Source organism: Rhinolophus sinicus, chromosome 12, assembly GCF_057876585.1.
Source record: "Rhinolophus sinicus isolate RSI-liver-muscle chromosome 12, RSI-T2T, whole genome shotgun sequence".
NCBI classification, from domain to species: domain Eukaryota; kingdom Metazoa; phylum Chordata; class Mammalia; order Chiroptera; family Rhinolophidae; genus Rhinolophus; species Rhinolophus sinicus.
The window spans coordinates 8405953-8415098 of record NC_142512.1 but is presented as its reverse complement, the minus strand read 5'-3'; positions in this window follow the sequence as shown (position 1 = coordinate 8415098).

Here is a 9146-nt window from a genome sequence, read left to right as displayed (position 1 = left end):
AAGCCTGGAAGAGAGGTCTCACCGGGAACTGAATCTGTTGGCACCCTGATCTTGGACTTCCCAGCCGCCAAAACTGTAAGAAATAAATGTCTGTTATTTAAGCCGAGGGGGGGGAGGAGGAGGAGGAGGGAGAGGAGGAGGGGGAGGAGGGGGAGGAGGGGGAGGAGGGGGAGGGGGAGGGGGAGGAGGAGGGGGAGGAGGAGGAGGAGGAGGAGCTTTCGCTTTTTGATATGAGCCCAGAAAATGGTTTTAAGAAGGAAAGAAAAAAATTATTCTGCAGTTTTTCTTATGTAAAACAACTTTCTTAGTAGGAGAGATGTTTCATCCCATTCCTCTTTCCAAGCGCTTTCCTACTTTTGGAAAGTGACTAGTCTAGGAGGAGAAAAAAATGATCTGATTGATGTAAGCACACAGATTGGGGACTAACACGTTTTTGCCCGCAGTAATAATGGGCTTTCTCCTTAAGGGGGCAAATGTTCACAGCAAAGACTATGTCCTGGAAGGATAGAACATTTTCATCTATTTGATTCTCTTACAGTCTTGAGAGCTAGGTGGGGTGATCAGGGCTTTGAGAGGCTATATGGCTTGTCCATCTAGTAAGAATGAGAGCTAGGACATGTGATTAGAAGGCCTGGATCATTCAGGCCAGGGCTCTTTCCACTCATGACACTGCTTTGAACTTTCAATAACCAGAGCACAATAATGATGTGTGATTTTTGTCTGTAAGCCTGTGAGGAATGGCAGGTGGGGAGCTAGGAAGTGTTGAGCTGTGTTCTAAACGGATGGAGAGACATGTATTAATAGAAAAGGAAGTCAGGCATGAGTCCCGAGATACACTTGGTATACCATGTAGGGGATCGGAGGTAAAGGCTTGCACTTGGTTATCCGTCAGAATAAGCAGGCACCTAAGTGGTACAGAGGCAAGAGGAGAATGCACGGCCAAGGGAAGAAGGTCTTCAGTCATGATCTGCCACCAAATAGCCATAAGAGCTTAGGTTAGGTATGTGGCCCCTTTTCTGCCTACTGCACCATATATAAAATTGGTAAGGGGGGTGGGCCACTAGACTGTATGCAATATATGGTACTGAGGTGCAGGTACAGTCAGAAAGATTTCTGCCTTCATGGAGTCTAGAGAGAGCAGCAGCCAATGGACTAATAGGTAAGTGTGTGATGAGTAAACAGTGTTGTTCTAGAGGCTTTTAACTTCAAATACCAGCTAGTAAGGATTCCCAAAGAATTTGACACCGAATCTGAGAAGAAGGATGAATAGAAGGTAGCTAGGTACACGAATGATGGTGGGGAGTGGAGAGAGCAGTGTTCCAGGGAAAAGTAGCAGAATGTGCAAATGCAGAGACATAACCGTTTGAAGAATTAAAAGGAATTAGCTTGAGATGAGGTGGGACAGGATTGGTGGAAGGCTTTGTTTTCAGCTCCTTCCTCCTGATTTACATATTATTTTATCGAATTTTATGAATGGGCAATATATATGCACATAACAATATCCCAAAGGTATGAAAGAGCATAAAATAGAAAATATGTCTTTCTTCTCCTTTGCCCCCTCGCCATCCATTTCTGCTTCTGAGACAACCATAGGAACCAGTTTCCTGTTAATACTTTCAGGAATATTTTATGAATTTATAATCATATAAATGTGTTTCTCTACAGATGGCAATATTTTATATACCATTATTGCTTTTATTACTTAACTATATATCTTTGATTTTATTACTTAACCACATTTTTTCAAAGTTCATTGTTTTTAATGGCCAATCTGAGAGGTAAAAAAGTGGTATCTCATAATTTTAGTTCCCTTATTACAAGCAAAGTTAAGCTTCGTCCGGTATGTTTCAGAGCATCTCTATTTTGTATTCTGTGAAAAAAAAAATCTGTTTATATATTTGCGAATATTTTGTATTGCTTTGCCAGGACTTTTTATATATCAGGAAAAAGTAGCTCTTTGTGATATGACCTGCAAATATGTTTTTCCTAGTCTGACTTTTTTTTTTGCTTTTTATGTTTTTTTTTTATAGCTTTTCTTTTTTTCTGGTAGTCAAGTTTATTAATAATTTTTAATGGCTTCTGGGTTTTACATAATAATTTAGGAAAACTTTATTTTTTCTAAGAAAAAGGTCTCATTTTATTTTAATAATTTTACGAATTTATTTTACGTTTCTAATTTTCTTTTCTAATTTTTTAAATTAGGGAATATTGGGGAACAGTGTGTTTTTCCAGGACCCTCAGCTCCAAGTCAAGTCGTTGTTTTCAATCTAGTTGTGGGGAGGCACAGCTCAGCTCCAAGTCAAGTCATTGTTTTCAATCTAGTTGTGGAGGGCGCAGCTCAGTAGCCCATGTGGGAATCGAACCAGTGACCTTGGTGTTAAGAGCACTGCGCTCTAACCAAGTGAGCCAACCAGCCGCCCCACATGTTTCTAATTTTTACTCATCTGTAATTTCTTTTATTATAAGATATGAGTTAGAGACCTAAATTTATTTCTTTTTTCCTGATGGCATCCACTTTTCTCAGCATGACATTTTATAACCTACCTGTTTCCCCCCTCACGTTATTTAAAGTGCCACCTTTATCATGTACCAAATTCTCAAATGTATTTGGGTTCATTTCTGGATTTTCCATTTGACTCATTGATCTGTCTATTCCTGTCCTGGTGCCACATAATTTCAATTTCAATTTCTGTAAGATACATGTGTTTAATATCTGGAAAACTTAGCATCTCTTTCAGAACCCTTCTGCCTGTTCCCTCCGTCAGGGAAACTTTGGATGGAATAATAACTGGTTTGGTTTTCTTTTGTTTCATTCTCAGGTCCTGAGATCTAATGTTTCCCTTTGGTTCTGTCTACCTCTGGCTGGTTCCAGGAATTACTGGATTTCTACTAATGAACACTCTATTCTGTTTTTGATCTGCTTTTTCAGAGTTTGGGAGGAGGGATTGGATGCATTATTCGTGGTAGAGCTTTGACTGGAATCTAGGTTTTCCTGACTCCAGTTCAGGACTTAACCACTATGATTAGTACTATGATGACATCTTGTATTATTACTACTAATGTCATCATCACCCAACCCCCAGAACTCCTATTAAAATACACGGTGCCAGGCGCTGTGCTAAATATTTTTAATATGTTATCCATTTCATCTTTACACAGTACCCAGAGGAGATGGAATGTGTTTCTCTATCCATACATAACTGTTGGTGGTCACTACTGCATGCATTCCACCCCCTAACACGTTCCCTTTATTGGCCTCTTTCCAGCCTCTGACCAGGAGCCCAGGCATCCAGACTTCCTAGTGCTACAGCAGACAAATTGCTGTATGAGTGTGTTTTTATTTCCAAAGTTGTAAATTGCACCAAAATAGTTTTTATACAATTTACAACGTGTCTGACAAGTAAACAGATTGTTTCTGCCAAATCCTGATTTTTAATTGAACCTGTACTTGAGTGGGGGGCACAATTAATAGCCCTACCCATGGGGGCATAAGGCAACAGTAGAGGCATTTGAGAATGTCTCCTGGGAAGGCCAGGGGTCAGAGATCCCACAGTTTTCTGGATTTGGTTATTTTTGGAAGTGTCTCTTAAAGGGCTATTGCAGGGGAGTTGAATTCATGACAGCCATTTTGATAGCAGGCAAGTAACAAAGCAGTTCTGTTAAGCCACAGAGCTGAACTTGGACTTAATTTGACACTAACGGACTTGGTAATCCCTAGATCACCTAAGTTTGTTCTCCACTTGCCTGAAAAGTGATTCTGCACACAAAGAGAGGACTTCCCTATCTTGTTGGGCATTTTGCTCAGAGATGGCTTATTGGAGAATGAGGATGTTTGGCATTTCACTGATTGAGTGAGAGATGCCAGCACAGGCAGCTGTCATCTGAGTCTTGGGTCACTCTGCCAGTGACATGGCATCATACACAGATGGTAGTTGGCACATTGTATCCCTAGGTCAGTGCAGGGGTCAGTGCAAGGATGTGTGTGCTGGTGTGTCTGTGAGGAACAGCGTCATGGCTGGTGCACCATATCTATTGTGAGAAGAGAGAGGAGCCGAAAGCAACTAGAAGACAATGGCCTGCATCATGACCCCTGGAAGCAGAATGTGGGTGGCCAAGGTGATCCCCGAATGTTGGTATTCCTGTAGCTCCTGATTCAGTGCTGTGGAGGCCCAGAAATGTTCACCATTTCTTGCAGTTATTCAAGATCTCATTTGAAATTCCAACAGTCTTGCAATCTGGGTATTATTATTCCTTACTTAGCTGTAAAGAAATTGAGACCCAGAGATGATAACTTGCTCAAAGTGTGAGCCGTTTTCTGACCTTCAGAATTCAATATGAGGATAATCTTTTAATGAGAAATAGAAGAATGGATATTTTTCTCTAAATAAATCTGAATGTTTTGCCTAAAAAAAAAAAAGTTGTTCCTCAACCCAATGTCTCCCACAAATTCCATACATGCCTTCTAAAAATGCAGAACAGGATAGAATATTTCTCTTCTTTTATTTTTCCACAATTAATACAATGACTCTGTTTAAGACACATTTATGGACCACTTCCCTGGTCTCTGGCACTGTATACATTGTCGGATGTGATGATGCAAAATATAACATTTCAAAGATGTTTCTCTATCTTTTAAAATATAGAAACGTCTTTAAAAGCAATATATTTAAATATCAGACAGAGGAAGAGCGGTTGTCGACCTTGATGGTCTTTCTGCTCCTCACTTGTCCTAGCTGGATCTTCTCTCTTTTTTGCTTCCTGCTGCCCCAGCAAACTTAAAAAACACTGTGAAAAACATGCCCCCTCCCACGGAAAAATTACTGAAACCTGGATTTCTTTGTGAACTTCAGAGTCTGTGGTCTGTTCTTTGGAATAACCTCATTCAAAGCAGATTTTCATCTTTGAAGGATAGATTTGACTTTTGGAAGCTGGAAAAATCATTTAGAGCTAAGTATGGTAAATAACGTGGATAATATAATTTTGGTTTAAAACAATGTGCTGTTATAGAAGAAAATTATTTTCTTACGTGTTTTGAGAATATTTCCAAAGTTGATTCCTAATATTTTACCAGTGAGGGGAGGCTAACAAGTAGTGTAAAACTATGAAAATATTTATTTAGAAAAATAAATTCTGGTGTATTTGTCATGAAAAGTCAATGTTATTACTCTTATAGTTCTGTCTGTGCTTCAAATTTAGGAGATACTTCTCAGCCAGCACATCATAATGTATATTTATTATACATGATAGAAAAAGATTTCTAATTTTTATTTTCCTCATGTTAGCAGTCAACCTGAATTTCTCATAATTCTTAGTTTATCACCAAGGATTTTGAAAGTGCTGCCTTAGAGTCACATATGTCGTAAGTCAACCTCACAGCTCCAGTAAGCAATCCAGGTCTTTTTTTGTGAACAAACTACAAAGTCATAGGATTTTAACTAGTCCACTCTGTTATATTATGTTTATATTATACTATGCTATATATTATATTATATTATATTTTAAAATATTCAGAAAAGGGAAAACGATATTAATGTTCCTTTAGCCGAGGGCTAAAATAACTCATACTATTATAAAATCAGTTAAAATACTTTCATTGTAGGCCAAAGAGTCATTCAGTTTAAAGGGAAGATAAGAAATGCTAGTGGAGTGAGTGATGACTGATAGTCTGTGGTCATGGCAATCATAGTACCACTTACCTATAAGAGGAGCTAGGAGGGCTCAAGGAGGTTATATTTTATATAACAGCAAAAGAGAGAAACAACAGCAAAAGAGAGAAACCATGACCCATCTGATAAGAGTCTTGGAGGAACTTAGCTTTTTGATATTGACATTTGTGTTTCTTTTATTTAATGAACATTTATAGGGTATATGTCCATATTTCCCTTGCTTTTTGGGGTGCACAAAGTTGGGTATATCAAATGAGGACCAAGAATCACCAAAGTGTCTGAAGAACTTGTTGGTCTTTTATGACAAGGCTCTACTTGACATTTCTCATTTATTTTTTATTTGCAAACTCTCACTTGTTTTCTTTATCAATTTTAAATACTGAAATTATCCCTTTACTACATCTGGTGCAGAAATACAATGTTTGACTACATTGTCTGTTTCTTTTCATTTTTGTAATTTGAGGGACCACAATTTAGCAAAGATATTAAGAAACTTGCAATATCTGAAGAAAGGCAAAGTTTTGGGTTATTGGAACTTATACCCTGAGGTAGGGAAGATAGAAAATAAAAAGGAAACCAATAAGTGAACACTACAATTTTTAAAAATAATGGAAAGAGAACTGACTCTGCGTGGTGAACACACAATGTGATATATAGATGATGTATTACAGAATTGCACACCTGAAACCTATGTAACTTTACTAATAATTGTCACCCCAATAAACTTTAATTTTAAAAACATGAAAAAAATTTCAATTCTAGTTGACATACAATATTATATTAATTTCAGGTGTACAACATAATAATTAGATATTTATATAACTTATAAAGTGATCACCCTGATAAATCTAGTACCCGTCTAACACCATATATAGTTATTACAATATTATTGACTATATTCCTTATGTATACTTTACATCCCCATGACCATTTTGTCACTACCAATTTGTACTTCTTAATCCCTTCCCCTTTTTCACCCACCCTCCCAACCACCCTCCTGTCTGTCAACCATCAAAATGTTCTCTGTATCTGTAAGTTTGTTTCTGTTTTGTTTGTTCATTTATTTTGTTCTTTAGATTCCACATCTAAGTGAAATCATGTGTTATTTGTCTTTCTCTGTCTGGCTTACTCCATGCAGCACAATACCCTCTAGGTCCATCCATGTTATTGCAGATGGCAAGATTTCATTCTTTTTTATGGCTGAGTAACATTCCATTGTGTATATATGTATATATATAAACACACACACATGGGATGTTACATTGTGTGTGTGTGTGTGTGTGTATCACCTTTCTTTATCCATTCATCCACTAATGGACACCCAGGTTGCCTCCATATCTTGGCTGTTGTAAATAAGGCTGAAATGAACATACAGATGCACATGTCCCTTCAAAGTAGTGTTTTGGATTTCTCCGGTAAATACCCAAATGGGATTACTAGGTCCTTCTTTGTCTCTTGTTATAGGCTTTGTTTTAAAGTTTATTTTGTCTGGTATAAGTATTGTTATGCCAGCTTTTGTGTTTGTTTTCATTTTCATGGTTATGGTTATCTTTTTTCATCCCTTTACTTTCAGTCTAGGTGTGTCTTTCCATCTGAAGTGAGACTCTTGTAGGCAACATATGTAAAGATTTTATTTTCTTATCCATTCAACTACCATATCTCTTTTTATTGGAACATTTAATACATTTACATTTAAAGTAATTATCAATAGGTACATAGTTATTACCATTTTATTATTCATATTTTTTAGCTTGGGGCTACTCAGCAAGAGGTATGGGGCACACTGAGGCCAGATGCTGCTTGTTTGGGGTTGTGAACCTTTGAGAAATTTTAGGAAATTTCTGCAGCTTGAGCCAAGACAGGCAGTATGGAAAAGCCACTGGACACAGCTTGGATGGGTCCACAGTTGTGGTGCGGCAGTGTCTCAGATAATCACCAGGGTTAACCAGGTTGATGGAGACTCAGATGTGGCACCCCCCTGTGTTTGTATGCTGAGTGGGAGGAGGGCTCAACAAAGAAACAATGTATTCTTCCAACACGTCTGTCTGGTAGAAAGCTGCCCCGTCCAGCCCTCACCCCGAAACCAGATAATTCAATTCCTTTTTGTATGTCCCTGGCACCTTTTGAGCTGCTGCTCCAGTGCTGGAAATCAGAGTGAGTTCAGCAGCGAATAAGTCTGTGTGTGGACCCTTTAAGAGGAACTCCTGGGACTCCAGCCACCCTCCGTCTCACTCGGCCACAGTCTCTGCTAGTTTTCACAGCCAGAAGTTGTGGGGACGTCTCTTCCCAGCAGTGGGACCCTGGGCTGGGGAGCCTGGTGTGGGGCTAGAACCCCTCACTCCTCAGGGGTCCTCCCCAGCCGACATATCCCTTCTGAGTTTTAACCTCCACATGTGGGTATGAGACTGGTCTGTTCCGTGTCTCTGCCCCTCCTACCAGTCTCTCGGTGACTTCTTCTCTGTGTCCTTAGTTATAGGGCTTCAGTTCAGCTAGATTTCAAGTGGTTCCCAACGTTGGTCGTTCTGTAGTTTAGTTGCAATTTTGATGTGGTTTTGAGAGGAGGCAAGTATAGCTGAACACTACAATTTCAAGTACTGAAAAGTGAGCAGAAGGCAGACGTCATAATGAAAAACTAGCACGTGGGGGTGACTATTCTCGATGACTGAAGGTCTCTTTGAAGAGGTGATGTTTGAACTGAGATCCAAGTGTGTCTGTCAGCAAAAGGAGCAACAACTGTAAAGGCTGGAGAGCGGTGGGATGAGCTTGGGGGTTTAAGGGAGATGAAGAAGACCAATGCGCTAGACCAGAGAGAATAGTACAAAATAATATGAGATGAAGTCTAGGAGGAGGCAGGGGCCATGATATAGTGTCTATGAGATATTAAATACTTAGATGTTATTCTAGGAATGATGGAAAACCAATGGAACTTTGATTTATGTTTTAAAAGATTGTTTTGGCTACTATGTAGAAATGGATTGTTCCACTGCCCTTTCCTTTTTTCCTGTATATCACATGCCTTTAAAAAATGTCTTTAAGATATTCTGTTTATCATTGGTACTGAGAAAATTGATTATCCTTTGCCTTGGTATTCTTTTTCTTCTTGTTTCTTGTGCTTCATGGAGTTTATTGAGCTTTAATGGAGTGTGGATTATCCCGGTCAAAAAAACTGATCATATCTACAAAGAGTGGGAGAGGGATGAAGGTCAAGTTTTAGGGCCCTCCAATAGTTAGAAGTTGGGTAAGGAGGGAACTGGCAAAGGATCCTGAGGAGGAAGAATAGTCAATGGTGTAGGATGACAACCAGAGGGGTTCAGTGTCATTGAAGCCAAAAGAGAAGTGTTTCATGATCGGGTGATGTAGAAATGTTTATTGAGAGCTGTTTCAGTGGAACACAGAGGCCAGTGTCCAGATCTGACTTATGTGTAAATACAGATTATTTTTCAAAAAGCTGGCTGAAAGGAGGAGAGACTTAGGATGATA